Source organism: Diabrotica virgifera, chromosome 5, assembly GCF_917563875.1.
Source record: "Diabrotica virgifera virgifera chromosome 5, PGI_DIABVI_V3a".
Taxonomy (NCBI): domain Eukaryota; kingdom Metazoa; phylum Arthropoda; class Insecta; order Coleoptera; family Chrysomelidae; genus Diabrotica; species Diabrotica virgifera.
The window spans coordinates 248,113,853-248,137,305 of NC_065447.1; the positions used below are offsets into that span (position 1 = coordinate 248,113,853).

Genomic DNA, 23,453 nt, shown 5'->3' on the forward strand with positions numbered 1-23,453 from the left:
GGTTTGTTCCAGCACGACGAAGAACCGTCACGTAACGATCACGTTACTAGATAATAAACGTTTCATGGGTTCCATGGGAACGAAATAATACGTTCCATGGTACTGCGCAGGACGGTGATCGTTACATGGACGGTTTCTAGTTGTGTTGGAACAAACCTTTTGATTCCTAAAGTTCTCTGATTTTATCATTTCAGTCTCTGGAGATGTTCCATAATTCAGTGGAGTCAGTCGAATATTGCTTAAAAGAATATAAATTGATGAAATGATCTAAGTACCGCCAGTACTGAATTAAGGTCAATATTTGGATCTTGGAGAATACGCCTTGTGTTGTTTGTCCTCTCTGAGATTTCAAAATATTGCAAATATTCCTGTTTTCAGTACACACGTTCGATTATACAAACTATTTGCATTGCTACGAGTTTTAAGTTGTTGCTCATAGTCTTCTGAAATTTTGGATAATGCTCCTTTAATCCAATTATAACCTTTAACTAGTGCTTTTGCTGTATTACTTCTAGATGATCAGTATAAATTCTAGTAGTATTTACTTTTAGAGACAATACTATTTCTGCCACGGTCGGCGTTGCTCTCGCTTAAAGACGCAGCTGTTAAACATTCGATTAACAAGTTGTATCTATATATAGAGGAAGTGAAAAATACATACAGTTCATATAGTTTTTCTAAGAAATCAAGTAATGCTATGGCAGCAGGAGAACTCTCAGCTGCAGCTTTTGCAACTAAATTTATAGGGTGAATCCATAACGCCTAGATATTATGTTCTCTAATTGTAGCTTATACACCATTGTATTTTTTCACTCATAACTGGCGAGTTGTCATAGGACTCACTCGTGCAGTTTTTCAAATCGATGTCATGTCTTTGCAAGAATGTCATTAGAGAATTAAATATATCTTCTGCTTTATGACCGTGATTTGACAAAAATATGAGAAACCTTTCAACAGGAGTGCAACCTTCCATGTAACGAAATATCACAGTTAACGGATTGACAAAAATTATTCTATGTGAATAATGTGCTGATTTTTTTACGTTTGAAGCTTTGGGGGCCCCGGAATGTGGGGGCCCCGGGCAGCTGCCCAGCCTGCCACCCCTTAAATTCGGCTCTGCTCTGGTGATAGATAGTACGGACAAAGCAAGCGATACATTTTCCAGTAAGCCTATCTAAGGATATTACAAATTTCCATGCGGAAATAACTGCAATCCACCACAGATCTAGGCAGAATTAGGCAGCGCTTAAGGCACCCAAATCTATAGAGGTCAGTTTTAAGCTAGTATGGGATTGTGTGGGTACCCCAAATAAACTAGGAGACCGTAACAAAGTTACAGTAACCTGGATACTAAGGTACGGGGGCCATAATGGCAATGAGTAAGTCGATAAAAGGGCAAAACAAGGCTCATTAATGCCATTCATTGGAGCGGAACCCTTCTGCGGCATTGCAAAGGCAGTAACAAGAAAAGCTACTAGAAAGTGAGTAGCTCACAAATCTTTGGAATAGTGGAGGAATTCACCAGGACAAAGACAGGCGAAACAATTGATCATACAACATTCTACAATTATAAAACAAAATTTACAACAGACATAATACCTAAGTAAAGACAGGCAAACAGGAAAATGCTACAAAAAAGTTAGAAATCTATCCTCGCAGTATCATACGAAAGGCATAAACTCCTAAGTACTCCCAAATAAATAAATAAAAGAAACACAAAATTCAACACATTGGTACTTTAAACGATGTATTATTAACTTTTATAAACTTTATTTTGAAATTAGTATAAGCTCACGCCTTTCTGCACATACAACTCAACATTACCATTCCAGTGGATTCCAGAACGCCAAACTTTGATTAGTTCCTGAGATTACCGCGAATGCTATTTGAGCATTCAGGACTTGTCAACAAATTATACGATATCGAAGAGTGACTAACTTTTCAGTTATTTTCTACTGAACCGTTTCCTTGCTATTAACGCCACTGGAGCTAAAACCAACCTAATTACTTTTTCTTTGGACTATTCAAATTATTTAAATCAAAGTGGTTTCGTGGAAGCGTTTAAAAGGGTTATCAAAGAGACAAAGAATTTTCGTACTTTCGTTTTTTTTTTCAGAATTACCATTATTTATTAAATATACGAAACTAACTAATTGTCTGAATAAATTGATGAGTGTTGTTGATTAATGTACTCTAGTTATTTTCACAATTATTATTCAATCATTGTGACAATAACCAAATACATTCATCAATGTTTAAAAGTTCGTTGAAACAAAAAATAAAATTGTTACAACGAAATACTATTCAATAATCACTGTTAATCAATATTAGGAACTAAATTTTTTTGAGTGTGACAAAACTGTTTTTCTATGTCTTTGGAAAAATTACAATTAAAACTGACTGATTAAACTACGTGCAAATGTGTTTACTCAAAGTATAAACGTACCTTATGAGAAAATGAGAAGGGATCATAATATCAAAGCTGTAACTCAAGTTATCCTTTAAACTTCTAATCCCTGAGAATACCTCTGCAAGAGCTATAATATAGACAGTAATGTTAACAGCAGCTGAATGATCAGAATCAGAAAGGTTGCGAACATCTCTCTCCTATGGCGCTACAGCACTAACAACACCTAGCCCACGCTCTAACATTCTACGAATGTACTATCAAAGTTCTATTAATGTTTGAATGTCCTGGACATTCAAGGAATATTCGGTGAACATCTGATTAAATTATTGGTGGAATGTTACCACAAGACATTCTACGAACATACTACCAATGTCCTATATTTTAAAAGAGGCCATTTACTATTCAATTTGCGTTCATTTTTAAATTTGCCGCGCGTGTATCTATGTTAGGGTCGCGTGGTCATCACATCACATTTCATGATAACCTAGAAATTTCTGATTGGAATTGGAAAATGCATAGATAAAGAATATTGGTAAAATGTAAATTGGTGGCTTTTTTGCTTTTCTGCCTGTTAGTTTTGCTCTGGCTGGATCTCTATTGTTTAAACATTATGTAAGTATTATAAAATCCGTTTTCAATTTTCTTTATTCTTTATGAAACGAATTATTTATGCATAATATTACCTGTAAATAGTACCTATTTCTTTTGATTTTTCATTATAAAGAATAGAAAAATTACCCTACATTTGAATTTTTTTTAAATCAGCTGAAAGTGGTCTACAAAAAAAAACCAGGAAGGAAACGTATAGCCTTGTGGGAATGAAAGGCAAAAGAGAGCTATAAAAAGTGTATTGGCTAGTTGGAAGAAACTCCACGTTGTCTATTCACGTATTGTATAAACAAATATTAAGACCTGTATGGATGCCCACTATGGGGTGTAGGTACTAGACCAAATAATATAAAAATGATACAAAGATTCCGGAACAAAATACTGAGAAATATTGTAGATGCTCCTTGGTATGTGACAAACAGTGAGAAATGGAACCTAGATATAATCATCAAGAAGATGGCAGGAAGTCACGAGCAACAACTTTATAAGTGAGAATATTGAGGAAATCCAGCTTCTCGATACTACTGGGCAAACTAGAAGATTGAAGAGGACAAAGCCCAGGAGCGTCATTTGAAATTTTGTTTGGAGGGGGCAAGCACTATATATATATATGATGTTATGATGAATATTGATGTATTTTTTGTAAATCTTTTTAGGGCCAGGGGGGGCAAATCCCCCCCTGGATGGACGCCCAAATGACGCCCCTGACAAAGCCTTTTGAACTAGTTTGAGTGATAGGTGATAGTGAAAAGCAGAGCATAGTGCTTGTGTGCCTGTGTATGTTAGAATAGTGCACTATTTTGTTAGAATAGATAAGAGACGCTATGAGGTAAGCTCTTCATTTTAAGGAACAGTAGTAATTTAGGTCAAATTAAAATTGCTCATTGGTCAGTTATGACCAGATTGTAATTGTAATGTACAATTCAATACAATGAATCATCATCGTAGTGATGATTGTGGAAAAAAATATATGACAAGATTTTGTGCAATAAAAATTTTTATATTTATCAAGGATGTATTATTTGGTATGGTCACATATACTTCTGGTATATCGTCGGTGATGTGACAATACCTCCTACCTGCTTTTTCATGAATTTTGTAGGAGACGAAAAACCACTTTTAGGGTCATCTCCTGTTTTCACATGTAAATTTTGACATGTTTTGTAGTAAATAGATAATTGAATTTACTACAAAACATGTCAAAAAATATCATATGAAAACAGGAGGTGACTGTAAAAAAAGTTTTTAGTCTCTCTTATAAAACTCATAAAAAAACAAATCGGAGGTATTATGTCACATCAGCGACTATTTCCAGGGAATGTTAAAAAATATACTGTGAATGTCCAAAGAACATTCGTAGACATTCATGGAATGTTCCAATAAGACATTCAAGGAATGTTTAAAATGCTGACAGAGGACTTTCCTGGGGCATTCAGGGGACTTTCTTGTGCTTTTGAGGACATTCCAGGAATGTTTTCAATGTCCTGTGTGTACATTCTAGGAACATACATGGAATGTTTGGTGTTATTAGCGAAGCCAAGTCGGGCATTGGCTTCCCCCAGCATCCGCCTTCAAGTATCTCTGTCCCTGGCTCCTCTCCTCCAGTTGTCCACCTTAAATATCTCTTTAGCATCGGTTCTCACTTCGGCTATCCATTTCTGTGGATATTTCATGTCTTTCTTGGTCTTCCCACTGGCCTTTGTCCCACCATAGTTCCGCTATGTATTCTACTTGGTGATCTGTCGTTATCCATTTTTATAAGGTTACCTGCTAAGCGTAATCTTTTTATTTTTGCATAATTTGCTATACATAGATAGAGGGTTCTTTGTAATATTGGTATAGCTCGCGGTTCAACCTTATTCTCCATATCATCATCATCATTTGGCTCTACATCTCTATGTGAGTCTTGGCCGCGTTTACTATTTCCCTCCATTGTTGTCGGTCGTGAGCAGCTATTTCCCATTGATGTACATACTCCCATTTTGCGTAGATCACTGACCACTGCGTCCTTCCATCTCTTTCTTGGGCGACCAACTGACCTTTTGCCATCGGGCCTTTCCCAGAATGTGGCGTTCAGAAGTCTTTCGTCACTCGATCTTAGCACTTGACCTGCCAATCTCCATATACCTCTCCACCATTCTCCATATACCTCTCCAAAACTCAAAACTATTAATAAGGGTTACCAACATTTTGGTCTTCATTAGTATAAACAGATTAGCTTATTCAAAACAGCAAAAACAGAGACGTCTTAGGCAAAAAGCTAAACTTCAATGGAAGGAACCTTAAGAAACTGATCAAAATGAAGAAACCACAAGGTAAATTCAACAACACAATACAAATTATGAAATTACAGTCAAATGGAAAAACCCAGAGATGAACTCATTGCAAAGATTTTAAATAGAGAAAGAAAAGAGTACAAAACATTTTTTATGTGTTAGTTAAGACCAAGTTTATTCGTGTGCTGTTAAAAGATACATATTATGATATAAAATATATACATGCTCTATTATCATTCATTATCATTATCTACTTTGTTTTCTGAGAAAAACGTTAATATAATGATTAAAATCGCTACTCTAGCTGCATAGTAGCATAGTCAAATAAAAATGCAAATGTATTCATACATTATAAGTCATACTGATTTAAGCAGGCTATAATTACTTATCATCTATAAAGGATACATCATGCACCGACTCTATATAGACAAAAATCATTTCCTTGCACTTATAAGGCTGGGTTATTCACCTCTTACGGTAAAACACAATGTACATATGACTGGCAAGACTATACACACAGGTAACTTGTCATCTTAATAAAACAACGAAAGGAGGCTGTTATTTACTACACGAACAGAGAAGTACCCAAGAGGTACCGCTATCAAGCAACAACACAGTACTTTATTTATTGTTTCTAAAAGCGCTAGTTTTGTTTTAAAACGTTGGTACCTGTTAAAATTCGAAGGAAGATTCCTCAACGGTTTTTCATGGATCGGAGACTTCAATGATCGATCAAACGCTAAACCCAGTGATATTCCACAATGAAAACAAACACAATGCACTTTTTCACACACGAACAGTACTGAAGGGCGATTTTTCGTTACACAGAGCACTAGACCCGGCTGACAGAGAGATATTTTCACTTTGTGTAGGTAAGTACCTAACTTCTTGGAGATTGTGAATTGTGGTACTGGTGCTCAAGGTGCATGGATCGGGCATGCGCACGCCGGACAGTTATTCCACTAAGCCAAGACAGGTTTACAATGCAAAATACGTAACAGGTGATTCGTTCTTTGCGCTCGGTAGATGAATACAATAATTAAGTATAGAAAGGAAATTGAGGGGCTTAAAAAATAAAGCTTTAATTTTATAGAAAATTATGCAAAGCGCTCAAGAATATGTGAAGCTTAATTTTGCTATAGTTCATTTATTAAAGTTCGAGTTTGGCAAGAATTTCAGAGTATTAATAATAAACGAACACTACGAAAAATATACAGGGTTTGGTGAATACTTATTTTCGGTCTCGTTGCGTTTTAAATGAAGATAACATTATACACAGGGTGTATGGATTATTGCAATGCAAAATTACAATTTGTAACCATTGAGAAGTCAATTTAATATACCTTCGAAAATAGCCATTTTCTTCTTAGCCTTCTATCGTTCATTTTTGGACGTAGGCCTCTTCCAGCTTCTTCCATCGATCTCTATCCTGAGCAAGATGGTTCCCAGATAGAGGAGAAGAAGGAGTCTAGTACCAAATTCACAAATAAGGTTAAAAGCAAAGACAAATACGATCATATGTATAAGCGGTTTAACAACATCAGTTTATTAATATGTAATAAATAAACAGTATAAAACCTCTGTGCCCTGAAGCCAAAATCATTTACAAACACCGACAAACTTCTATCCTCTGGCCTTCTTATTAACTAGGTACTATTATAGTTTTGTTTAAAATACGGTCCAATATCCGATATAATAATCTCTTTATAATTACTTATTTTGGTACTTCCGTTTCGACGAGATAAATAACTAACATTAATAATAAAAATTACGTGAATCAAATTTCGACCATAACATTTACACATGATCTAAAAAAAAATGCGAGTGCCAATTTCCTGTTACAGCAATCAAGATAATATATTTATATTATATCACATTGGCAATATTTTTAAATTTGTGACTACTAATTGAGAATGGTGAGGTAATTTTTTACATTTAATAATAATGTGTACAAGGTGTGAAGGAAATAGTTGTTTTTTTTATTTATTGCAATTCACAATCTAAAATAAACACATAGAATAATTGGTAAATATTGTTACGACAGTACGATAGTTGCGTTGCGACGTCAGATTTATTGTATATATAAAAATACCCTTGAAGAACCTAACCTACGATTGACAATGAGAGCAATGATGTCGAAAGGCTATGGCAAAAGATGGAAAAATCAATTACAGAGACAGCAGAGCAGATTTAATAAAAGGAAAAAGCAGGACGAGAACGAGGAAATTGTTTGATAAAAATAATACCAAGAAAAACTACAAGATAGGCAGAAAAAGCGAAACATGATGCTTTAACATGAAACAACGGAAAGTAAATAAAAATATACAACACCACGACGAGAAACAAGAAAACTAATTAGAGAGAAAAACAGGAAATACGAACAAGAGCAATATGAAGAAATGGAAAGGAATAGGCAACAGTCAAATAGATAAGCAAATCGGTGCCAAACGAAAAGAGATGCTTCAGACATAACTGCGTGTCTGTATCCAGGAAAATAATGATGAATGAATATTTAATAATTAATATACATCGAAGAGGAGATGCGCTAAACATGGCAAGAATATTTCAAAAATGTATTAAACAGGCATCAGAGGAAGATATGGAGAAGATAATATAATATAATATATACCTACCTTTGGATGGACCTAAAATGAAATGAGTGGTGAACCTAAAAATAGACGAAACTTTAAAAGCAATTAACAGAAAATAGAAAGAACAGCACAAACTATTAGAATAGGGTAAAATGAAACAATAGATCCTTATAACTTTAAAAGGGTGGAGAGTTTTAAATATCACGGAACGACAATCACCGCAACTAACGATATCACGGAAGAGATAAAAAAGGGACAATGAAGGGGTACCAAACAGATGTATGTATATTTGTATATCCTCCAAAACACTGTCAAATACAAAAGCCAAACAAAAGCATCAAAAATCAGGATATATAAAACAGTGATTAGACCGGTGCTTATGTATGGGTTTGAGGGACGATGACAAAAGCAATGGAAAGAAAACTCAGATGTTTTAAGAGAAAAATCATCAGAAAGATCTTTGGACCCTATCACGACCCGAATGCTAACCAATACCGAATGAAAGCAAAGGTCTGGCGACGTAGTCCAAGAGGTTAAATCACAACGTCTAAGATTAGCTGACCATGTTCATAGGCTCCCAAATAACCGATTTGCCAAGTTAATGTGGGAGAAAGCCCCAACAGGGAGAAGGCCTTTAAAACGTCCACGAATGTGATGGAGAGATAAGGTATGGTCAGATTTACGAACAATAAGCAATGGGGAACAATACATCTCTAGAAAATTCCTTACGTACGCTTGATTTTGTAATTTTTGATCTGTTAAGTTCTAAATCACTACGTATTTTCACAAACAGAAAGAATATAAATAAAAGAACCAGTGATGCATAACAATCCTAGTGCCACCATCCCCCAGTGTCGTCATCCCACAAAACAAACCACATCCTGAAGTGGTGATAGACTCAAAAAACAGTACCAATCGAATCCAACCCATACAAAGCCAAACACCAGGCAAAAAAATTGACATTGACCTAAAAAGAAGTATATACCAAACTTTTAGCTATCTAAAAAATGGACAAAGGCTAAAACCGTTAAGAAAGGGCAGAAAAAAAGCACGTCTAACACATATGTGCACGTTTATATCTTCCTGGAATATTCACAAAACCAAAAAAAAAACACTGTTATCACATCCGATCACAGCATCAAAAACATTTCCAATACCGTAAAGGGCGTAAAGCATCGGATATGCTAATTTCAACACGAAAACTGATTTTGTTTAGGGGAGAAATCTCATATTTAAGCGACTCGGATAGCGCTGATTGAGATATAAAAGTTTATTTTCTCGCGGTTTATTGCCCGTAAAAGCAGCAAGACTCATTTTTCATAAACGAGATCGATACATCATCCGTAGCTGTTTAAATGTGAAATAAATTGAAGTTTTGCATTATAAGTCAGTCAGTCAGTTTATTTAGGCAGTTATTTTTATTGTTTTCTAAAAACTCTTTATAAGTATATTTTAAATCTTCTACACACGCCCTAACAACATGGCAATCTGACGTCCTGAGACGACCATTTTTGTCGGGGTCGGCCCTACACACGTCATGATAAAAGTATCTGACGAAACGTAATAGCTAGTTGTATAACAAGGGAGGAACGTGCTACTTTTCCTCCCGAGAATGAAGTTTACTTTACTCCGAGAATGCGGAGGGCAGTAATCATTTACTTTACTCCCATGTTATACATATGGTTCCACCTTCCTCAAATAACAATTTATCTTTTCATTTTTACTTATAGTGGAGTCACTGAAGGTGGATATGAGCTATTACCTCCGATTTCGTTCAACCTCCATCGATTTGCATGAAAAATGGTGAGTGGTTAGAGGATATCTCAAGAAACAACGGTGACATGGTGCCAACTTGCGTTTTTAACCTCTTCTCGGGGTGAAAATTGTTTTATTAAAAATAACCCCATAATTAGATAGGGAGACAAATTCTACGCAAAATGTTATATAAAGTTATTAAAATAAGTTAAAACTTTTTAGTCTAGGCGCCAGAGGGGTCACCGTGTCATATTCAATTCTGATGGACAAACTCAACGGTTTCTTATGGATTTTTGGCTGCTGATTACGAATTTCGAGGGGGGATTTCGATCCGAGTGGTCAAAAAATTGTTATAAACAATTTAATTGTTTATAAATTGTTTATAAGGCTCTGGCTTACAAACTAAAAGAGATAAAAAAAATGTTTCAAATAAAATTTGTTCCTTAATAAAAAACCGAAGAAAAAACCGTTTACTAATTTAAATCTAGCAATTATAACTCAAGATATTGTAAAATTAGTGCACAATGCAAATTGAAAATTGCAAAATAAGTATTTTTCGAAGCTTTATCGATCGTAACTCGGCTTCTACGCATGCAAATAAGTCTTAGAAAGTGTCGTGGTAAAGCTTAATGAACAGGCTTCTAATCAAAGTTTGCTAAATTACTTGATCTTTATTTGTTTTAAAGTTATACCCGTTTGAAATAACAATTTTCTTAAAAATATTGTACATTCATTTGTTTATAAGGGTTTCAAGCAAATTTGAGCTATAAACATTTATACTTTAATGAACAATGATAATAGAAAAACTCAAAAGGAACAATTTGAGGTTAAGAAAATGTTCATAAGTTTATTTTTGGCCAAGATGTCGATATTTTAATGGCGCGCGCTATGAGGCGCAAGATCGGCTCACCGCGTAAAGGTTCACGCGCTAACTTCTCGATGCAAATTACAATTTCTATGTATACATACGTTATCTTAATTTCTCATTTTTGAAGATCCTAATAAAATTTTATCATATAGTTCTTATAATTAAATCATCATACTGTACCTCTTATCACCTTTCATTCTATTTACATTGTCTTCTATTTTTTGCACTAAATAAGAAAAAAACATTAAAAACTAATATTTCAGAATTATAACTAAAAAGTAAGTTGATAATATTTATTAATACTATTTTTACAAACATTTTTTTTCATGCATCTGCAAATCTGCATAGAGATATACAGGGAATATCAGCTTTTTTACATCTGCATAAGTTCTTAGCGAAATTTTAACAGTTACATGGTGGTACAAGTCTGTTCTTGTAGGCAGTAAAACTAAAACTTTTTGAGGCTTCAGAGTTTAATTATCTATATGATATCCATATAAAGTGGATCTAGTTCTTTTGCAGCATCATCAAGGCCCGTCAATTGTGTGTATGCCGCCACATCATAAATGCTCGTTTTATATGCAATGATGATGCTGCAAAAGAACTCGATCCATTTTTATCTGGATATCACATATTGGCTCATTTTCATGCGTAGAAGCCGAGTTACGATCGATAAATCGTCGAAGAATACATACTTACTTGACTGTCAGCCAATCTTGCGCCTCATAGCGCGCCATTAAAATATCGACGTCTTAGCCAAAAATAAACTTACGAACATTTTCGTAAGCTCAAATTGTTCCTTTTGAGTTGTTTTATCATTATTGTTAATTAAAGTATAAATGTTTATAGCTCAAGTTTGCTTGAAACCTTTATAAACAAATTAATGTACAATTTCTTTAAGAAAATTATAACTTCAAACGGGTATAACTTTAAAACAAATGAAGATCAAATAATTTAACAAACTTTGTTTGGAAGTCCCTAAATTAAGCTTTAAAAGGACACCTTATATGGCTCATTTGCATGCGTAGAAGCCGAGTTACGATCGGTAAAGCTTCGAAAAAATACTTATTTTGCAATTTGCAATTTGCATTGTGCACTAATTTTACAATATCTTGAGTTCTAATTGTCGGATTTAAGTTTAGTAAACGGTTTTTCCCTCGCTTTTTATTAGGGAACAAATTTTACTTAAAATATTTTTTTTTATCTCTTTTAGTTTATGAGCCAGAGCCTTATAAACAATTCATAAACAATTAAATTGTTTATAACAATTTTTTGACCACTCGGATCGAAATCCCCCTTCGAAATTCGTAATCAGCAGCCCAAAATCCATAAGAAACCGTCGAGTTTGTCCATCAGAATTGAAAGTGACACGGTGACCTCTATTTGGCGCCTAGACTATTTTGAGTTATTAAAGATCAAAAATTTTAATTTTTCGTAAGAAAAATGCATGTTTTTAACCGATTTTTCATATGTAGATAACTCAAAAATTATAAGTTTTTATAAAAAAGTTAGTATTATCAAAATACAAGCTAATAAAAAATTAAATAAACTCTTTACTAAAAAAAAAATCCTGTGTTGCCCTGGGTAACATCCAGGTTTATCTATATCATTCAATGAATTTTATATAAATATGTAAAACATCCTTATTATTTACATTTAAAGGGTTTTTACCCGATACATTTTGGTGGCTCAGGCATGCAAATTTTGTAAGTATGACCTCTTGTTCTTGAAAACCTCTGTCAATTTTAACTTTTATCTCATTTAATTAGGTTATACTTAATTTTAGGGCTTTTAAACACTCATGATGGATTCCTTAATCCGAAAACGTTTTGTATTGTGACCCTTATTTAGGGTATTTTAATATATACCTTTTACAAGAAACTTGGTATTTTTTTCTTTACTAAAAAAACCTTTTAATATTAACTAAAAGTGAGTTATAGGTAATTGAATGCATATTTTTTTCGGCGAGTACCCAAATCTAAGTATTCAAGCTTAAATACCGGGAAAATTATGCATTTTATAACATAAACTTATTAAACATTTGTGAAAGTACTTAGAAATATCTATTAAATGAGATACCGAACAAGTTAATAGCATTAAAATTTATGCTAAAAAAATCTTTCAAACTTTATCTTTTAAAATTTTTTCCAAAGAATGTTATCGTTTTTTTTTTAACTTTTAAGATATCAGATTCACCTAACAACGGTTTGAAAGGTAATTGCAAAGGCTATTAAAACGTTTTAAATTTAATCTTTTAAACCACTTAGTTTTTTAAAAATCAAAGATTAAATGGCCACGGTTACATGGTTCTCGCACCAAAATTTAAGCTTTCAACGTTTCTATCTCGGTTATTTTTCACCCTACACAAAGGTATAATATTTAATATAGAAAAAACTAAAATTTGGGTATTTACCATTTTTTAAGTATATATTGAGTATTTTTATAGTCATTATCAAAAGAAAATGAAAATGACGATAATTTTAAAAATTCTGATTTTTTTTAAATTATATCTTTATTTCAAAAATATTCATTCTAAACCGGTGAAAATTGTTAAAATCATTACTTATGCTAATACAAAAAAATGTTTGTAAGGATTACTATAAATTTTAATTTGTGTGGAATTGGCGTTTTATTTTTCATTTTTTCATGAAAAAGTCGAAAGGGTTCTCTTTGTTTCATCATAACTTGCTTAATTTTGATGATATTAACTTCTTCTGAAGCTCTTTTGTTAGGTATTCTGAAGTACTTTGATAAGTGTTTAGCAGGTATATTTTATAAAATGCATCGTTTTCCCCGTTATTTAAGCTTGAATACTCAGATTTGAGTACTCATCGAAAAAAATATACATTCAATTACCCATAACTCACTTTGAATTAACATCAATTTAGTACTTTGAGAGAATAGTGTATTCAATTTTTTATTGTCTTCAATTTTGCTAAGAATAACTATTTTGTAAAAGCTAATAGTTTTTGAGTTATACGTGAAAAACAGCTTTAAAACATGCATTTTTTTACGAAAAAATAAAATCTTTGATCTTTAATAACTCAAAAAGTATTGAATTATGTTAATAATTTAATATAACAAATTTTGCTTAGAATTTGTCCCTCTATCGATTTATGGTATTATTTTTAATAAAATAATTTTTATCCCAGAAAGGATGGCATCCACCCCTAGGGTAAAAGCGCAAGTTGGCATCATATCATCTGTGTTTCTTGAGGTATCCTCTAACAGCTCACCAATTTTCATGAAAATCGATGGAGGTTCAACGAAATCGGAGGTGAAAACTTTCAGTGACTGCACTATTAATTTATTTATGTAACTAACCAACAAAATTTATTAGAACTAAAACTAACAAGTGGGTACAATAATATACCTGTCAACTGTCAAATATAATTCAAATTATTAATGTAAACATTGTTAAATCAAAATAACAATTTACTGTTTTTTACCATTCTGCAAAATATAGGGTATTTTATAAATAAACGTTAATATGTATAGATACTTACGTAATAGAAAATAGATATTGTACAGGGCGTCAATAAGTTATATTTCATGAATAAAATACCATGACGTCACTTTTACTTTTCCTCCCTAGGGAGGAAAAGTACAACTTTGCTACCTACAATCAGGTCCGGAATAGCTATTTGTATAACAAGGGAGGAAAGTGCTACTTTTCCTCCCGAGAATGAAGTTTACAGTAATCAATCAAGGGAGGAAAAGGAACTTTACTCCCATGTTATACATATGGTTTTTCCACCTTCCTCAAATAACAAGTGATTTTTTTATTTTTACTTAATTTATTTATGTATCTAACCAACAAAATTTATTAGAACTAAAACTAACAAGTAGGTACAATATAACTGTCAACTGTCAAATATAAGTCAAATTATTAATGTAAACATTGTTAAATCAGAATAACAATTTACTGTTTTTTACCATTCTGCAAAATACAAATAAAAGTGTTTTTAAATAAACGTTAAAATGTATAGATACTTACGTAATAGAAAATAGATATTGTACAGGGCGTCAATAAGTTATATTTCATGAATGAAATACCATGATGTCACTTTTACTTTTCCTCTCTAGGGAGGAAAAATATTTTCCTCCCTAGGGAGGAAAAGTATAACTTTGCTCCCTACAATCAGGTCCGGAAAAGTATACTTTCGGTAGAGGTAGGTGGAAAAAGTATAATTTCGGTATAGGTAGGTATATAGCTATTTGTATAACAAGGGAGGAAAGTGCTACTTTTCCTCCCGAGAATGAAGTTTATTGTCCGACGCGTAGCGGAAGGCAGTAATCATTCAAGGGAGGAAAAGGCACTTTACTCCCATTTTATACATATGGTTTTTCGACCTTCCTCAAATAACAAGTCATTTTTTCATTTTTACTTAATTTATTTATGTAACTAACCAAAAAAATTTATTAGAACTAAAACTAACAAGTAGGTACAATATAACTGTCAACTGTCAAATATAAGTCAAATTATTAATGTAAACATTGTTAAATCAGAATAACAATTTACTGTTCTTTAACATTCTGCAAAATATCGAGTGTTTTTAAATAAACGTTAAAATGTATAGATGCTTACGTAATAGAAAATAGATATTGTACATGGCGTCAATAAGTTATATTTCATGAATGAAATGCCATGACGTCACTTTTACTTTTCCTCCCTAGAGGGAAAAGTACAACGTGGCTCCCTAGAATTAGGTCCGGAAAAGTATACTTTCGGTAGAGGTAGGTGGAAAAATTATTATTTTACTTACATTTTGTCTATACATAATGTGTATAAGCCGATGTTTTTAATTTCTAACGTCATAATTGGGAGTACAAAAGTGCAATGTTTTAAAATATTCAACTGCAAGTAGTAAATACTCATAGTTACCACGTTACAATATTTGTGTATAAATAAATCATTAACGAATACTGAAAGAACGAAATAAACAGCGTATTACGAATATATGGTAAATGATATATTTTGTAAAATTACCATTTTACTTACATTTTTTCTAAACCTAATATGTATAAGCCGTATTTTTAAATTTCTAACGTCATAACTGGAGTAAAAAAATGCAACATTTTAAATTAAACAGCACCAGATAGTAAATTATGTACTCTATATTATAGATATAACCATTATCATAGTTAACACATTGTTAAGAATTATGCAGGCGTGTTGGAGTCAGAAATCAGGCCAGCAACGCTACACAGTCAGCCTGACTGCGTTGTCAGACCCAACGTTGTCAGCCCCTACAGTCAGGTGCTTTTGTCAGAGCGTGTGTAGACGGTTTTAGCTTTCGAATACAATAAAAACAACGCTTTTTCCATCAAAACGACAAGAAACAAATAAATAACATTTTTTTGAGATGCGAAAGCCTTAAAAATAATATAGTAGTTTGTTAATCTTGATATACGAATGTGAGACCGAGACCCTACAGCTATAACTCTATAAAACGAGAATAAAAAGTGGATATATTCTGGATACACAATCTTTTTATTCTCAGGTAATAGGTTACGTCATTAATACTCTTGTTTCCAGATCAATACGACCATGGGCGTCGCCAGAATTGTTCTCAGGGGGTGAATCTGCATCTACACTAGACATACTATTAACCAATATAAGATATAGAACTAATATAATTTTTCCAGCCAACAATAAGCTCTTCGTGTATTTGAAAAGGATTATTAGAAAAATTACTTGTGGTGGACGAGAATAAAAACACTTTGTTCAAATCAGGGTACTGTGGTAACATTTTCAAGTTAACTTGGGAGACTAGATTCTAAAGGATCATTTAAAATCAGGAGCAAAAAATTATACATATCACATCAAATTTAAAATGAATTTATTTTAATTTGTTTCGATGTTCGTAAGAGCAAAATAATAGAGGAAGTTATACATACTCCTCTTTCATTTGACGTCTCGTACGTCTCGATCGGTCTAATAACAACGGAGATACGATATGGTGTCACTTTGGGAATGCCGTTGTGTTTGTTTTGTATCCCTACGTATTCGATATCCCCTTCACTTTCGTGCCAATTACAATGATGACACGATATAGTGACCTTTTGACAATACCATGATGTAATGATGTTTTGGCAATCCCGCCATGTTTAATTTTTCTATGTCTTTGTATTCACCATCCCCTTCTTGTCCCCGTCCTTTACTCGGCTTTTCAGGTTTTAGCTGATGTACGGTCTGCTTCTTAGTGATGATATACAGATGAAGATGCGGAATCCAAACAGTTTAAATTTATTTGAAGATATTACGTATAAATCTGTAGATGTACATCTTTAGTGGTTATCGTAAAATTGAGTATTTAATAAGTTATTATTAATGCAACAAAACAGACAAGGATGGCCGGGCAGAGAGCAAAGAACTGCTTCGTAAAATAACGAATTGATGTCTTAAAGCGTGTCATCAGACAATAATTACTTCACGGTTTTTGGTAGATTTTCCCACGAATATCACGGCGTGGAACAAATCTGAACTGATATTTACGGTACTGCATAATTTTTCCTATTGACGCTTCATTTTTAAGTGAAATTGTAATATTTATTTATTTTAAGAGATACATAATATAAACAAAGATATCAATGACGAACTTGCTCCGAAATTGTTTTTAATCATGAATCCTAAGCCTTTTATCGAGAGAGAAAACTGTCAACTAAGAAACTTTTATTCTTGAAAACCAGGCCCTTTAACAACACACTTTTCTGCCTCAAACTGCATACTTTAACAAAGGTATTTTTTGTGGCGACTTTTACGTTAAATGTAGCAAATATTATGGAAAAATCTTTCAAAATAAAACTATAATTGTATTATTTTCCATCAAAATGAAAATATATTTTCGCGCCACGTAATATTCATATCAGCTCTTTTGTAGCTGGAATATTGTGTGCGCCACTCATTGTTACCGCGGTTAGCGGTTTTTTATTCTTGTTAATGCTACATTGCACAGAATAGGAGAGACAGAGAACTTTTGACCACCAATAAAAGGCGAAAAACAGCATATTTGGGGCACACACTTAGAAATAATAATGTACGATAACTTATACAAATATGTAAGAGTATGAATATACTCTCAGAGGGTATAATTGTGGACTGTAGTTAGGATTGCTAGTTTTCTATTTCAAGTGGGAGTATAAAGGTTTTATAAAAGCAATATGGATATGTAGATAAAGAGTCTTACCAAGCTATGAAGCCTTGTTGAACACTAGAGCCGGTCACACACGAGTTGACTGTTCCCGTTCCACGTGCCTCGCGCTTTGACTGCTGCGAAATTGTATATGCCGTCACTCGCGGAATAACTGTTCGTGCACGACTTTTGATTGTTCGTTTCAGCCCAAAAGAAAGGGTGTCCCGTCAAGAGATGAGCGCTACCCGAGTTGACTCTTTCGAAAGGTCGTAAAGAAAAGAGGTTGTACCCTCGTGGCGAGTGGTACGTGTTGACCGTTCGACCGGCTGATGAGAAAGAGGTCCTTTTTGTATTCACAATTTCGCAAGTGTCCAAATATTATCTATTGGAAGGGATGGAATTATGATGGTGCTGGACAGGACAGGGTTGGCCTGGTACTTATTTAAAGTTAAGAGTTGTAATAAGAGATGTAACACAGTAAAAAATATAATACTATTTTTTACATGTGATAATTGAGCAGATAAGTACGAGTTGTTGCAGCTGATTATGAAGGGTAAAATCGAAAGAAAAAGGGTTCCTGGTAGACGACAAATATCCTGGCTGAAAAACATCCGCGACTGAACCAGGTTAAACAGACAAACGATTTTAAGAAAAGCAGAAGATAGAGACGAATTTACAATGGTTATAGCCAACCTTCATTAGTGGAGTCGGCACTAGAAGACGAAGAATGCTACATTACGTTTTGATAGAAATTTAATCATACAAATCGTATCTGCCCGTTGACTAACTCAGAGCTTACAGTAACATCCAGTTCTGCTTCTTTCCTGTAAAATTTTGAATTTGGTTTTCACCAAATGTTCATTTTCAGGCACTCAATTTGTCTTTCTACCTAGATTTTCTTTTTTTTTAACTTTAAGTCATTGGTGCAGTCTGTACAATTTTATTTTCTGCATAAATCATGATAACTTACAACTTATGATATTTGATGATGTATCTGTTAGTGATTCCTTTCAATTTATATGCCACGTGCCACGTGTTAAGGGAATCGAACCGATGGCGATGATGCGTGGGCTGTGGAACATACCTTATTTTCTGCACGATAGCAGTCAATTTCAGCGAAAACCAGAGAGAGCTAAGGGAGTGGGTGTATCACACTTCATAAATTGACTCTGCTCATAATATTTTTTTCATTATTAATTCAGACTGTTTTTATTTGGTTTGTATTGTAAAGAGCTTTTATTAAATATGAAAGTTTTATATCAAAGCGAGTTTTTTAAGTAAATATTGTATTTATTATTTAACGCTTTTCTTTAGTTCAATCGTTTAAATCAAATCTTTAGACGTTAATTTGACTGCCTTTTCTTCAATGCAAATGAATGAAAATTTGCAGACATATGCATTCGCGGTAACAATACACGAATAGTCAATATTTTTTTTATGTTTATTAATAATTGTTAAATAAAAAAACACGATTTTAATGGAAAATGCTTAAATTCTCTTGTTTTTTACAATGAAGAAACTTGAAACTTTTACAGATTGTAGCTAATTATATGAACTATACATAATTTCACTTTTTACGTTAATTGTTTACGTTACGCTTCATAAATAAACAACAAAGTTTCAAATTGTTTGCCGATTCCAACTACTTTTCATGTTTGTACATCATTTATGTTTTACACATATATTTTAATAAATATGACGATATATTTTAATGTTTGAAAAGTGTAAGACTAAAAAATAAAAAAAAAAAGAATATGAAAAAAAATTTTTAAGAAACGCTTTTCTTTAGTTACGAGTGACTAAAATTAAAAATATTGTAAAAAAATCAACTAAAAAGTAAACAATAAAAAATAATGTGTGTACTTTGTACGCACGTAAGAAGTTATACTTCTATTATATGATTTCAACGAAATCAATATACTTTAAACAGTTTCTCTACTACTTTCCAAAAATTTTTATCAAAACAATACCAAAAATTAAAAAAATAAAAGAATAAAATACACACAAACACATTGAAAAATGCCACAAATGATTTCTGAACAATAATTGTTGCCAAAAATTTTAATTAAATACGTATTTTCTGAAAAAAATTATATAATAATATACTTATAATCATAAAATCTATAAAAAAAATAAAAAAAATGATATAACTTGCATTGGGCTTGAACCTACTTCCCGTGTATCCAGCCGTACGAGAGTCGAAGCGATTTCAAACTGCACCACCTTCGCGTATACGTCATGTGGGAATATACACAAACTGAACAACTTTTTGACATTTTGTTTATGTGAATTTTTATTAGTTTGATTTTTGTCGAATTAAAATACAACAATATATAGAGTAAGAAAACGATACATTAGATGAAAATTTGTAGAAAGTTTGTTCGTAATCAGATTATGTAAATTAAAGCATTGCCTACTAGTAGGGGTATAGCATAGCAAGTACTAGGTAAGTACATTATTTTTTTTTACATTTTCCAAATAGGTATGAAGATAATTTTTTATTGGAATACAACTGAAACATTTAGAATTACGTACCTGTGGCTTTTCAAAACTATTTAAAAAGTCACTATAATTATAAATTTGATTTTATTTCTGTCCTCACAACAATAAAAACTAATATATTATACAACATTTTTGTTTAGCGATAACCTCCATATTGAACATATTGACAGATCATTTCAACACCCAATCAGAGCCCGTATAAAGACTAATACCAAACTGTCGGTGTGCGCATCCGCGCAGATCAATATAAATTTACCCTCAATCTCAATCGCGCCTAAAGAAGTATAACTTCAAAAAGAATTCAAACTCGCATGACTATTCGAAAAAAAAAATTGTCAGATTATATATATACAAAAATCTCACACATTCGTTAAAGAAAACCGTAGGGCGAAAACCGTTTATTCGATGAAGATGCGCCCCACGCTTTTCTTTAACGAGTGTGTTAGATTTTTTCAATTTTTTAACGAATGTGTGAGATTTTTGTATATTTAATCTCTCTAACAGTTTTTTTTAATAGTCCTTCGAATTTGAAATTTTTTATTTTTTACTTTTTTGTTGATTTTTTTACAATATTTTTAATTTTAGTCACTCGTAACTAAAGAAAAGCGTTTCTTAAAATTTATATTAGGCTTGTTATTAAAAGATATTAGTGAGAATTCTTAGGTTTCCAGTAGGGGTATACGTAAACTCATCACAATTAGTATAAATTCACTCTTTTTCGTTTTACGTGGCCTTTGTTGTGATGTGGACACTTTCCACTACCGAAAAAAGCAAACCCACAACACTGCCACGAGTTCCGCCTGATAAGCCTTATGAGTCACGCAGTAAAAAAATCATACTATTAAGAAATAATTAATAAAAATAAAAATTAATAAAAATTAATAAAAAATTAGTTAATAAAAATTAATACTCATAACCGAATCTATAAAAAATGTGAAACAATCGTCGGAGACGATCAGTTTAGATTCAGAGCCGGCATGGAAACGAGCGAAGCCCTGTTTAGTTGACTAGTTTTGGCCCAAGAATTCGGACATCCTATGTAACGCACAGCTGAATCTTATGTTTGTGCGTCACAGTGTTGCCATGCCATTTCTTTCGTAATTTCAATCAATGTTAAATGTACCTACAAGTATAATAGAATAAGAACGTTTACTTCTCCATCATTATACTAGGTAGAATGACAAATGAGATGTCAAATGAAAGCTTATAATCCAAGGATAGTACTAAAGGTGAGAAATTAGACCTAGATTGTCTGTTCCTCAAAAAATAAGCGTTATATTGGGGATTTCTAATGTCGACATTAAAAGTTGCATTTTTTTTATAAAACATTTTGATCTAAAACTTACCAGAAAACTTCTTTGTACTCTCTACTTACAAATAAACGTGATTAAGAAGCTAAATTTTAAACTTCGTCACACAACTTTTGCGATTAAACTTTGCAATGCACAAATCCGTACCTTTTTCATTGAAAAATTCACAACCTTTATCATGATAAGAATAAAAACTTGAAGCAGGTACCTTTGTCTTCAGAAATGTTAGAGCTATATACTGTAAAACTTTCAGAAAAAAAGATTAAAATGGAACAGAGTTGTAGCGAATTAAACGCAAAAAACGTGATTTCATTTTTTTTTTATTTTTAGGTTAAAATTGCGATTTTGACAATGTTCCCCCACATAAAATTCAAAATAAACCTCATTTTCGTTTTCAGCTCCCTCGGAAATATAAAGTATGAATAAAATTAGCCATTAACCCCTCCGTGGTCAGTATCTCGAAAACTAAGCGCTTTTTTGAGGGTGTCCCGCTCGTGTATAATATCACAAAAAATTGTAACGTGATAGTATGAAAAAATAGAGGATATGGCAACGGTGTTACAAGTGATGGTCGGATCCAATGCCAAAATTTACACAGACATATTAGGGTGCACTAATATCCAAGATGTCCAAGAATTCTACGACCAATAGACAGATATATGTTTATGCTTTGTAGACTTCCAAAAAGCATTTGATGGAACAAGACACGATCTACTATTAAAACGATTGCAAGAAGTCGGTTTTATGCGAAAGACATAAAAACTAATAAAATACCTATAGGTATAGTGGAACCAAAATGCCATAATTAGGATCGAAGGTTCCACGTCCGCAAAAGTAGAAATTAGGAGAGAAGTTAGACAAAGATGTGTTATGTCACCCCTGCTATTTAATCTTTATTCCGAGTTTTAAAGATACACAAGGATTCCAAGGATGGAGTCAAGGTGAACGACGTAAAAATCAACAGCATCAGATACGCCGATGATACGGTGTTAATTGCGGATTCCGACTTGGTTCTGAAGTACAGATATACGACGGAGATGCAAGGTGGATAACATTAATAACTGGGTAAGAAACAGAAAAATAGAATGGAATGACCACATAAGCCGAATGACAACAAATAGGGTAGCCGGGACAGACAGAGACGGTTCCCCAATAGGAAGACTATCAGTGTGAAGACCACGAAAACGATGGAACGACAACTTACTTAGAGGCACAATAAAAAACACAAAGAGTCATGTCTATACAAAAAGAAGAAGAAGAAGACTTGGTTCTATCTACAACGACTCATCGACAGGACCAACTCAATCTGTTGGACCAAACTCAACAATTCGATATGAAAATAAACATTAAGAAAACCAAAGTGATCTCAATCCGAAAAAAAAAAACAGAAATTACCTCAACCTTGCACAATAAACGGTCACATTTTAGAATAGGTCAATAAATTTAAGTACCTGGGGTGTGGGAACGATAGCAGCCTAAATCCTCATCTAGAAGTAAGATCGAGAATAGAACAGGTCAGAAAGGATATCGCCTAGACATAGACATCACATAGCAGGCCATAGACTGCTATGAGACTCTCGAATAAAACTCCAAATTCGACTACTTTTATCAAAATGCTACTGGTGGACTCGTCTCTAGGAAGTTGAAATACGCACCCTTAAAACATCAACCGTAAATAAATTGGTGGCCTTTAAAATGAGGATCTACCGGAGAATTCTCAAAATTTCATGAACATCGCATACCTCAATCGAAGAAGACATAATACGCAAAGAACGAGAACTTTTCAACACAGCGAAAGTTATAAACATATCATAGTACGTTCTTTAAAGGTAAAATATTGCAAAACCTCTAAATTTTAAAGAACCGCTTGGATTGACATGAAATTTGGCATACACATGAGGGGTGTAAAATCAAACGCGGCAATCTCCACTTTTTCATGTTTTGGGCTAGGGACGCCATTTGTTGCGTTTATTTATTATCTGTTAGATAAAACTAT

General features: G+C 33.0%; 1 protein-coding gene across 4 annotated transcripts in view; it reads right to left on the minus strand.

Annotated features, from left to right (window-relative positions):
• LOC126884772 (uncharacterized) overlaps nt 1-23,453 on the minus strand; it is a 786,660-nt gene that overhangs the window by 586,646 nt on the left and 176,561 nt on the right. Inside the window, exon 1 of one of the 4 annotated variants that reach the window (XM_050650994.1) lies at nt 5,965-6,211. The exons of the other annotated variants lie outside the window; for them this stretch is intronic. The gene's annotated coding sequence lies outside the window, so the exon portion shown is untranslated. Of the gene's footprint in view, nt 1-5,964; nt 6,212-23,453 lie in introns of those variants that run through there. 4 annotated transcript variants of the gene reach the window in all.